General features: G+C 41.4%; 1 pseudogene; it reads left to right on the top strand.

Moving 5' to 3' along the window:
• The first annotated feature begins 6,454 nt into the window (after positions 1–6,454).
• Positions 6,455–8,401, top strand: LOC110321980 (annotated as a pseudogene).
• Positions 8,402–12,108: the final 3,707 nt, after the last annotated feature.

The following is a 12,108-nucleotide window of genomic DNA, read 5'->3' as shown; positions in this document are numbered from 1 at the left end:
CTTCCTGGGTACTTTCTTTAGCTCCTTCATTGGGGACTTTGTGCTCCGTCCAATGTGAGCTGTGGACTGTGAGCATCCACTTCTGTATTTGCCAGGCACTAGCAGAGCCTCACAGGAGACAGCTATATCAGGCTTCTGTCAGCAGGCTCTTGTTGGCATCTGCCTAGTGTCTGGGTTTGGTGGTTGTTTATGGGATGGATCCCCAAGTAGGGCAGTCTCTGGATGGTTGTTCCTTTAGGCTCTGCTCCCAACTTTGTCTCTGTAACTCTTTCCAGGGGTATTTTGTTCCCCTTTCTAAAAAGAATTCTGAGCTTCTGAGAATTCTGAGCTTCTCAGTAAGTGCATATCATATGTGTTCTTTTGTGATTGGGTTGCCTCACTCAAGATGATATCCTCCAGATCCATCCATTTGTCTAAGAATTTCATAAATTCATTGTTTTTAATAGCTGTGTAGTACTCACATTTTCTGTATCCATTCCTCTGTTGAGGAATATCTGGGTTGTTTCCAGCTTCTGGCTATTATAAATAAGGCTGCTATGAACATAGTGGAGCATGTGTCCTTATTATATGNTNGAGCATCTTCTGGGTATCTGCCCAGGAGTGGTATTGCAAGCTACTGATTTCTTTGAGTTAATTTTATATCCAGCCATTTTCCTGATGTTGTTTATCAGCTGTAGGATTTATACAGTAAAAGTTGGAGGGTAGCTGATGTATATACTATGATAGTCACATAGAGTGATAACTTGACTTCTTCCTTTCAAATTTATATCCCTTTGATCTCTTTGCTTATTGCTATAACTAGAACTTCAGTACTATATTGAATAGAGAGAATGTGTGTGCGGCCTTGTCTTCTCTCTGATTTTAGTGAGATTGCTTCAAGTTTCTCTCCATTTAATTTGATATTGGCTGTTGGTTTGCTGTATATTGCTATTATTATGTTTAGGTGTGTGCCTTGAATTCCTGATCTCTCTAAAACTTTTACCATGAAGGAGTGTTGAATTATGCCTAAGGCTTTTTCAGCATCTAATGAGATGATCATGATTTTTGGCTATCATTTTGTTTATATAGTGAATTATTTTGATTTATATTTGTATATTGTTCCATCCCTGCATCCCTAAGGTGAAGCCTGCTTCATCATGGTGAATTATGTTTTTTATGTGTTCTTGAATTCAGTTTGCAAGAATTTTATTGAGTATTTTTGCATAGATGTTCATAAGTGAAATTGGTCTGAAGTTCTCTTTCTTTGTTGAGTCTTTGGATGGTTTAGTTGTCAGGGTAGCTGTGGCTTCAGAGAATGAATTAGGTAGTGTTCCTTCTGTTTCTATTTTGTGTAATAGTTTGAGAATTGTTGGTATTATCTCTTTGAAAGTATGGTAGAATTCTGCCCTAAAACTATCTGGCTCTGGGTTTGGTTGGTTGGTTGGTTGGTTGGTTGGTTGGTTGGTTGGTTGGTTGGTTATTGGGTTGGATGATTGGTTGGTTGGTTGGTTGGTTGGGTGGGTGGTTGGGTGGGTTGGTTGATTGGTTGGTTGGTTGGTTGGTTGGTTGGTTGGTTGGTTGGTTGGTTGGGTTGGTTGATTGGTTGGTTGGTTGGTTGGTTGGTTGGTTGGTTGGTTGGTTGGTTGGTTGGGTTGGTTGATTGGTTGGTTGGTTGGTTGGTTGGTTGTTTGGTTGGCTGGTTGGTAGATTTTAATGACTACTTCTGTTTCCTTAGAACTCATGGAACTGCTTCAATAGTTTACTTGATCTCGATTTAACTTTGGTACATGGTATCTGTCTAGAAAATCATTCATTTCATTTAGATTTTCCAATTTTGCCAAGTATAGACTTTTCAAGTAAGACCTAATTCTTTTTTTAATTTCCTCAGTGTCTGCTGTTATATCTTCCTTTTCATGTCTGATTGTGTTAATTTGGATAGTGCCTCTCTGCATTTTAGTTAGTTTGACTACGAATTTATCTAGCTTGTTGAGTTTCTAAAAGGGCCAGCTCTTGGTTTTGTTTATTCTTTGGATAGTTCCATTTGTTTCTAGATGGTTGATTTCAGGCATGAGTTTGACTATTTCCTACTATTTATTCCTTCGGGTGTGTTTGCTTCTTTGTGTTCAGGAGCTTTCAGGTATGCTGTTAAGTTACTAGTATGAGATGAGATCACTTCAATTTCTTATTAAGGGCATTTAGTACTATGAATTTTCCTCTTAACACTGCTTTAACTGTGTCCCATAAGTTTGGGTATATTTTGTCTTCCTTTTCATTGAATTCTAGAAAGTCTTTAATTTTTTTATTTCTTCCCTGGTCATTGAGTAGAGAGTTGTTCAGTTTCCATGAGTATGTAGGGTTTCTGTTGTTGTTGAAGTCCAGCCTTCATCTGTGGTGATCTGCTAGAATGCAAAGGGTTATTTCTATATTCTTGTATCTGTTGAGTCAGATTATATGATCAGTTTTGGAGAAGGCTCAGTGAGGTGCTGAGAAGAAGGTACATTCCTTTGTTTCTGGAGTGAAATGGTCTATAGATATCTGTTAAATTCTTCTGGTTCATATCTTCTGTTAGTTTGATTGTGTCTCTGTTTAGTTTCTGTTTCAATGACCTGTCCATTGGTGAGAGAGGAGTTTTGGAGTCTCACATTATTATTGTGAGGGGTTCAATATGTGTTTTAGCTTTAGTAAAGTTTCCTTGATGAATGTAGTTGCCCTTGCATTTAGGGCATAGATGTTCAGAATTGAGATTTCATCTTGGTGGGGTTTTCCTTTGATGAGTATGAGTGTCATTCCTCATCTTTTTTGATAACTTTTGACTGAAAGTCTATTTTATTAAATATTATAATGGCTACTCCAGCTTGTTTCTTGGGTCTGTTTGCTTGGAAACCTCTTTCTATCCCTTTACTCTGAGGTAGTACCTTTTTGCCAAGGTGTAATTCTTGTATGCATCAGAATGATGGATCGTGTCTCTTAGCCTGTGTCATTTTATTGAATTGAGTAGATTGGTGTTGAGAGATGTTAATGAGCAATGATTGTTCATTCCTGTTATTTTGTTGTTGGAGATGGTACTGTGTGTATGTGATTCTCTTCTTTTGGATTTGTTGTGGGATGATTAATTTCTTTTGTCTCCTTGTGTTGGAGAGTTTTTTTTCTAGTATCCTCTGTAGAGCTGGATTAGTGGAGATATTGTTTAAATTTAGTTTTGTCATGGATTATCTTGATTTCTCCATCTATGGTGATTGAGAGTTTTTCTAGGTATAGTAGTCTGGGCTGGTATCTGTGACCTCTTAGAGTCTACAAGACATCTATCCAGAACCTTCTAGCTTTTAGAATCTCTGTTGAGAAGTCAAGTTTAAATTTTATATGTCTGACTTCATATATTACTTGACCTTTTCCCCTTACAACTGTTAATAATCTTTCTTGGTTGTGTATATTTTATGTTTACTTTTCTGGTCTAGTCTATTTGGTCTTCTGTAGGTTTCTTGTACATCTATAGCCATTTCTTTCTTTAGGTTAGGGAGTTATTCTTCTATGAGTTTGTTGAAGATGTTTTCTGATCCTTTGAACTGCAGTAGATGCGGAGTAGACCAACTCAGAGCCCTGGATCTGGGACTGGGTGAGAGCAGAGTTGGTCAGCTTGCCAGATCTCTTGTAACCAAGCCACCAGGGACAGCTCTTCTGTGCTGCCAAGTGAGGTATGCAGCTCTCCCAAGTACTACAGCCTGTGAGGGATGGGGTCAGCTCTACTGATCTCATTCCTTGGGGGTCAACTCACCTACTGGACATTGGTAGGAAGTTAGGAGGGCATCTCCTCATACCACCAACTATAGATGAGGATCAGGACCAGCTCTTCTATGCCCCTACCACCAAAGTTAGATCTCCCATATTGCCCAAGGGAGAAACAGGGCCAACTCTCCAGCCATAGGTGAGGGATGGGTCAGCTCAGCACAGGGCTCAGACATCAGCCTGTCCTCCGATATCAGCCCAGGGACATCCACGTGGCCTTTCATCATAACACAGGCCTCAGACATCAGCACAAACCCTGGTTGCCATGGAGTCATAAACTCAAGGCCTTGAACTCATTCCAGGAATGTCCCTACAATTACAGCCATTGCTACACAGCTTCTGTGCAAACTTGGAATTAAAAATTATCTGACTCAGAAAAATAGTCATTTGATCTGATGGGGTTTGTTTGTTTGTGTTTGTTTTGGTTTTGGTTTTGGTTTTTGGCTTTTGGTTGTTTGTTCATTTGTTTGGATCTCTTTTCCCAGAAGACTGCCTAGGAATCCCTTCTGTAGCTTCATGGACAAGTATTGTGACACCTCAAATTGTGGTTCATTGAAATGTTTGTGTCTCTGGTTTCATGTGATTGGTGATTTTACTATGGTCTGCTTTGTGTGATGTTGTGTGGCTTTATAGTGATAGGTATTGAACCCTGGAGTCTTACATATTAGTCAAATATCTACCCCTGAGCATGGGAAGCTTCTGTATAAGTTATATGTTCACTCTTAACTTGTGGAGTAAAACTGACCATGGCTGTTAGAATAAGAGTGTCCCTCATAGGCTCAATGATCACCAGAGAGCTTTGCTATGTAAACCTGAATTTCCATATATTAAACCATCCCTGTGTCCCTGGAGCCTTCTGATAGACTATCCCCCAACATGGCTTGTCCTTTTTAGATCCCCTTCTTTTTGTATGCATGTGTTTATATACATGTTCATGTGTTTATGTGTACACATATGTCTGTGCAAGTGAAGCCAAAGGAAAACCTTTGCTGTCATTCCTCAGGAACTATCCTTTTTAATATTGATTGATTGATTGATTGATTGATTGAAAGTATTAGGAGGTGCGGCCTTGTTAGAGAAAATGTGTCACTGGGGGTAGGCTTTGAGGTTTCCAAAAAACTCATTCCAAGTTCAGTGGCTCTCCTTGCTGCCTGCAAATGTAGATGTAGAACTCTCAGTTAACATGTCTGCTTGCAGCTATGCTCCCCATCATGAAGATAATGAACTAAACCTCTGAACAAACCCCAATTAAATGTTTTCTTTTTATAAGAATCACCACGATCAACTCATGGCCAGGTGCTCTTTATTCTAATGCTTTCCTCATATCCCTGATGACTAATGAGCATCTCAGACTCAGCTTAGCTCTCAAGCGGCCCTTCACCACTGAGCAGGGTCTTCAATATGTCCTCCACATCCTATAAGACCCAACTCACACACTGATTCCTCATGACAGATCGCTGACCTCCATGTCTTATTCCTGTCTCACCCCAACTTTGCCTGAATAGAACATGATAAACTTTTATTCAGTAAGCTAATGGATAAATGAATTGCAGGTTGGTTAAAACCTTTTTGGCAGCCCAGCTTGGTGGTTACATGGCTGTGTGATCAGCATCTTCTCATTAGATGTTCTCTTGGATCTTTAACTTCACTGAGTGGTAAAATTATTATCATTGAACATGCTGTACTTAAAAGGCTTAGATAGAGAAGTGTGAATCTCATACCCTGCTAACTGCAACTCCACTATAGGGGTTCATCAAGATGAGGAATAGAACACTCTATATAGTTTCTTGTACAGCAGCTTCGGCAGACTGAATTTTATGCCAGCAATTTTGCAATGATTTCTCTCCAGGGATGGGTAATCCTGTTCTCTACCTGGGAAAGCACTGACCCAATTACTATGCCCATTGAATGCTAGCTTTCCCGTAAGTCAGCAAAGAAGATGAATTTAGGGCAGGGAAAAATATTTCATCTTAACTTCCCATGGCCTGCCCTCAAGTGGCTAGTTAAATTTAGCAATCACCAACAAGTTTTTGACAAAGAAAAAAAGGCCTGTTTACTCACATGCCTTGCACAAGTATCACTGTTCTAAGGACACACACTCTTGGTTCTTAAGCATGAAGCTTGTTTTGTGCATAAGACCTTCCTAAAGGAATGGTGGTGTTAGCGAGATCAGTGACCTCTTTTGAACTATGAGTTGGCCAAGTTGGGTGCAAGGATGAAAACCAGGCTGTTCAGATAGGTCTCAACTTGTCATCACAGCATACTGGTTGCTCATTGCACCATTCGCTGATGTTACCTGTACTCAGTGAGTGTGGAGAGCTACCCAGTGCTCCTCACTAGTCCTCCCCCCCTCAAGGTATGCATGTTCCCCTAAGCATGGACTGTTCCCCATCACCTTAGACTCCCCAGAAATATTTACTTCTAATTGGACTCATTTCACATAGAATTGTTATTTTATTTAAAAATTAAATGACTGCACTGATGGGGTTGTTGTCAACTATAGCAATGATAATATTGATTGTATTAAGACGTTTTTGTTACTTTGGCAAATTTTACTGAATAGTAAGCAGGCCATTATCAGCCTACACAGAACCTCTCTGTGAATTCAAAAGAGGCAAATCTTCCTCGTATGTGAGTTAGACACAAGCTTGCCTTCAGTCTCCTTCACCCTTTCTACTAGATATCCTTTTACATGGATCAACCTACACAACTGTATGCCCAAAGTAAGGTGGAAAGACTGGTACCCTGCAGATGAAGAAACAGATCTATGATCATAAATGGACAGATAAAACAACTGTATGGTACCTGCCTAAAGCTAATTGAATTCCCTTGACTTTGCCCTCCCTCCACAACCATTTGGGGCTTACTGGAGAAAAGCCATTTGATCATTAATATGAGGTTCAAGAATTGAAATAGGGAATCCTTATCACAGAAATTCAGAATTTCTTTCTAAATGAGAAGGGGAGTCTATTGTAAATACACTTCTTCATGTTTGGGGTTCAGGGGTGAATGTTAGATCTTTGGCCATGCTTTGGAAGGTAGAGGAGATTGACAGCTCCCACTAGATAAATGCTGGGATTACTTTGGTTCTGATATTTGTTGGCACCAAGAGGAGCCTCAGAAATCACTAAGATAAAGATTCCTTGCTTCCTTCTTCTAGAATAACACCTGAGCCCCTGATAAGGTGTGCAGTTGGTGTTGGAATCCAAGGCTTTATCATCCATGTGACAGCCCAACAAATTTGTATGTTTTTTCTCTCCAGATTAATTTCTAGGATAAGCAACCTGACTACCCTCAAAGTTTGTTACAATAGAGAGCAACTCATCAAAATGAAGTAAGAGCAGCATGGTGAGAGGTCATACAACCATAAGAAACAAATGCCGGCTATTTAGCTAAAGCCACATGTGTCACGGCGAGAAAAATGGTGCTATTAAAGCCAGGCATGTTTTCCCTCAGAGATCAAGATGAGTGGGGATGTCACTGATTCCATGGATGCTTGCAGCGACTTGGGTCAAATGGAGTCAGGAAATAATCAAAATAGCCTAGATTTCAACAGACAGATTAAGACGGAGGATCTGGGTGACTCTCTACGGCAGACCCTTTCCCACAGGACATGTCACCTGAGCCAAGGACCTACCATGATGCCTGGAAACCAGATGTCTGGAGATGGCTTCTCTCCATCCACTCCAACAGCTTGTGCTGGTCCCCGGTCACTTGCAGTCTGTGTCCCAGTCCCTGCTTTCTCAGACCCCACCTGTACAGCAAGGTCTGCAGCTGAATCTTCTCTCCTTTCCACAGCAACAAAGCACTCTACTCCTCCCACAGACAGGGCCTGGCCTGTTGGGCACCCTGAGCTGTCAGCATCCTCTTTAGAACCCCACCTGGATGCTCCTCAGCACCTGCCAGGGCCCAAGCATCTGCCTGGCCCCGGAGGGAATGATGAGCCCACTGACCTGGAGGAGCTGGAGAAGTTTGCCAAGACTTTCAAGCAGAGGCGCATTAAGCTAGGGTTCACACAGGGATGTTTGGGATTGGCGATGGGAAAGCTGTATGGCAATGATTTCAGCCATACAACCATCTCTCGATTTGAGGCTCTCAACCTGAACTTCAAGAATATGTGCAAACTCAAGTCGCTGCTGGAGAAGTGGCTGAACGATGCAGAGTCCTCCCAGTCAAATCCTTCACCGAGCACATCCAGCTCCTACCCCACTCTCAGTGCTTGACAGGAAGAGGAAGAAACAGACCAGCATCGAGACCAACATCAGCCTGACTTTGGAGAAGATATTTCAAGATAACCCTAAACCCAGCTCGGAAGAGATTTCCATGATTGCAGAGCAGTTATCCATGGAGAAGGAGGTGGTTAGAGTCTGGTTCTGCAATCGACACCAAAAGGAAAAGAGAATCAACTGCCCCGTGTCCAACCCTGTTAAGCCACCCATCTACAACTCGTGGTTGATCTCTCCCTCAGGGTCTCTGGACTCCCTCTCTGTCCTTCCTGTTCACAGCACCATGCCAGGAACAGTAACATCATCCTGTTCCCCCTGGGAACAACCGCAGGCCTTCATCTCTTGGCTCAGGACTCCATGCCAGCAGCTCCAAGGCATCTCAAAATAACTCCAAAGGAGCAATGAACTCCTCCTCCTCCTCCTCCTCCTCCTCCTTCTACTCTTCCTCCTCCTCTTCATGCTTTAACTCCTTGGGATCATGGTACCGTTGGAATCATCCCACCTACCTCCACTGGGACCAAAAACTTCCTCCCTTTCAAGCTGGCCCCTGATTCCCCAGAAGAGGAAGAGAGTCATGCCTTCCTTGTATGGACAGAGACTTTAAGAAGAGCGGGAGCAATGGCCACTGCTGAAGAGCAAACCCATAATCTTGCCTTCTCCTGGATCCAGAGCCTCCGGAGAACTTAACTGTGACCAAAGGCCACAGTTTCCTTGGGCTCTTCATCACCCCGCTGGGAGTTTACCACGCTTGCCTGCCTTGTGCCCCCACTCCATGCTCTCCTGGTGGCTTCACCTCTTGGAGAAAGGGCATTCTGCCATTGGTAGTTTTCAGCTCACCATGGCTTCTGGGACAGTCTTTTGCTTGGTGTGCCAAACTGCAAGAAGGGTAGATTATGGCTTTGACTCTGACCTCAGCCACAATCTTGAACTGATCTCAAATTCTATCGAAAGACTGAAATCTCACGTCTCCACAGAAGCCTTATATTTTTAAATTAGCATCGTTTTGCCACGGAATCTCCCTTTTTCTTTCAGCCCTTACTCCTTTTTCTACAACCAGATCTGTCTATTTTGGGGTCCTACGAAGTCCCTTCCTCTCTACAAATGGCTGAGCTACCCTCTGGCCATGTCGCTCCATCCACAGGTACTCCTCTGTTGTTGCCCACCTGTACCCAAGTTCCAGGACACTTGTCTTTTCTCTGTTCCCTGTGGGTCTCCTTGTCCTGTCCCCTCTCCTTTCTCCTGGCTACAGAAAAGTGATGGCCGCACTCTTGTACATAGTCCTTTCCTATTCTACACCATGACCTTTCCTTAATGTGTAATTATCCAGCAAGATGCTTAACTCAGGTGTGAATTTTGAAGATGTTTCTGTATTATTTTATCTTCCATTGGAAAAGAAGGGGGGATGCCAAAGTGTGGAATCCCCCCACAGAGTTTCCCCATGGGCTGGGGTTCTGCTGACTTGGGGGGGGGACATTATATGTGGAGTCTCCTTCTGTGGATCTGTATGTAAAGCTGTCACATGAAAGCCATCCCAGAAATGGTACCTTTTTTTCTAAAGACTGAGTATCCAGGAAACTGTTGAGACTCAAAGGAATCTCTCTGTTTCTAAATATATTTGTACAGCAATGACAAGGTATTCCACTGCTAAAAAAGAAAGGGAGAAAGAAAGAAAGAAAGAAAGAAAGAAAGAAAGAAAGAAAGAAAGAAAGGAAGGAAGGAAGGAAGGAAGGAAATGCCATCGATTTCCCAGAGGTTCAAAAACACACAACCTCTCAGTAGTGCCTAACTTTAACATAAGCTTTTGAAAGGCTTCAAACATGGAATCCTGTTTTGTACAGCAGTGTCTTTTTTCTGAAGACCTGCCACTCTTCTAAACAAGCTTTCAATAACTCTTAACAAGTATAACCTGTGAACTGAGAAGCCTGGAGTTTTAATCCTGGTGGTAAAATTTATTTCACTCCTCTTTATCTCCTTCATGTTGTCAAAGTACTATTCTGAAAGCTGAATTACATTAGTACATCATTCATAGCAAAGAGCTTAACTTCTCCAGGCATGATGAATAGTGACAGTAGATATCATGGTTGCAAAGAGCAGTGTAATAATGATAACAAAATAGATAAGTGCTAGTAAAAACCACTGTGGAAAACTATCTACTCACCAAAGTTGAATGTTTTTGCTTCCTGTGATTCACTAGGGTGACACTCAAGTGTCACATATATTATATATGTGATTTGTGTGTGTTTTATAGGTCACAACCTAAAACAGGTGTCAACACTGCATATATATTTCCCCAAAAGTATCACAATGTTCATAATAACACCAGTTCCATAGATACTGGAAGCCCCTGTATGTCCATTAATAAAAGAATAGGAATAATTTGCAGTATTTATTCACAATTTAACTTATTCACAAATTTGAGGAACAGTACAGCAATTGGAAAAATGATCCAGAACTGCACACAACAATATGGAAGGTGTTTGTACAGCCAATTAGAAAGAGAACACATCAGGCCTTCACATATGCAAATTACAAAAACAGGACTGATGATGTCTCTGTTGATGGTGGTGGATATCAGCTTATCTTGAAGAGGAGTGTCATGAAAGAGGAAAAGCAAGCTTAGAAGAGTTTCTGAGACTCCTGATGAGGAACATAGATACAGACAGTGGGGAAACCTCATTCAGCTGTACACACATCTTCTGCATGTGTACTATTTGAAAAGAATGTTTAGATATGACAAACATTGGGTGCTGTCATTTTGTGAAAGGACGGGTAGTCAGGAAGCAGTTGTGTTGCTGCAAGCTATAAGAGCCTCAACTTCTTCCATGAGAATCTATAATATATCCCTGGTTTCTTGGGGTCTTACATAAAACAAATGCTTGTTGATACATCCAATTCTTGTGGAGTCACAGTGGAAGATCGCTTAATGTTACACTGCCACTGGCAATTTCCAGTGTTTTGATTGGCATAAACAGGTGGCAAATATTAGACTTGGTATTATTGGAGGTCATCCTTAATGTAGCTTGTCTGATTAAATTATCATTCCCCTGAAGACAGAAACTAATAGCTCTTAATGCCCATCCTACTTAGCCCAAAATGACATAAACAGCAGAGCCCCTCAAACAATGCTGCTTGATACAGTTATGACAAATACTTTCAAAAAGCAAACTTAGAGCTTGTGAGGATAAGTTGTCTAAATGGAGTTTTGAGATCATTAGTATCTGTCCTTTGCAAATTCTCTCCTGTCTATATTATGACTACAAGTAGACTGGGCATTTTACAATGGAGATGGAAGTTCAGTAGTGGAGATAGCACTCATGATATCATACATGACACACTTTAGACTGTGAGGACCTCCTCCTGCTACTCCATGGCCAGTCCTCACCTTACATACAATTCTAACAATCAACTTAACCCTTAGCTCCCTTGCTAGCACACCTTCAAAGCCACAAGTAGGCTCAACAGAGGAAGTGAGGGGAAGGATAGGGACCTGCCAAATGTGGTGTTCATAATCAAAAGATGAAAAGTTTGCCCCAACCATAGTTGGCAGGAAAAAAAAAGGAAAATAATAAATTGCACCTCCCCTAGAAAGTCCAGTGGGTTTTAAGTATTAACTGGAGAAAAAACTTGTAAGTAGGAAACTTTTGAGATACTTAAGTGAAATAATGCATGTGCACAGTCATTAAAACAAGCAGAAAAATGGTATGGTTTTTTTCCAAAGTTTGATTTAGATTGTTAAATTCAATATAACAAAATTAAAATTCAAAAGAAAAAAAGACCTACTAGCCATGGCAAAGACTGAGCTCTCAGTTTGTGTATGATGTTCCCCAGCCACTGCCATATGTCATATAGACAATTCTAGAACAAGCTTAGAAACCTAAATCAGGATTGGGTCCTTTCTGATAGAAAATTTCACCATCCTCCATAGCTAGGTCTACCTGAGACCCCCAGTGTCTTAGTCAGGGTTTCTATTCCTGCACAAACATCATGACCAAGAAGTAAGTTGGGGAGGAAAGGGTTTATTTGGCTTACATTTCCATACTGCTGTTCATCACCAAAGGATGCAGGACTGGAACTCAAACAGGTCAGAAAGCAGGAGCTGATGCAGAAGCCATGGAGGGAT

Source organism: Mus pahari, chromosome 5 (assembly GCF_900095145.1).
Source record: "Mus pahari chromosome 5, PAHARI_EIJ_v1.1, whole genome shotgun sequence".
Classification (NCBI taxonomy): domain Eukaryota; kingdom Metazoa; phylum Chordata; class Mammalia; order Rodentia; family Muridae; genus Mus; species Mus pahari.
This window is presented reverse-complemented; position numbering and strand designations above follow the sequence as displayed.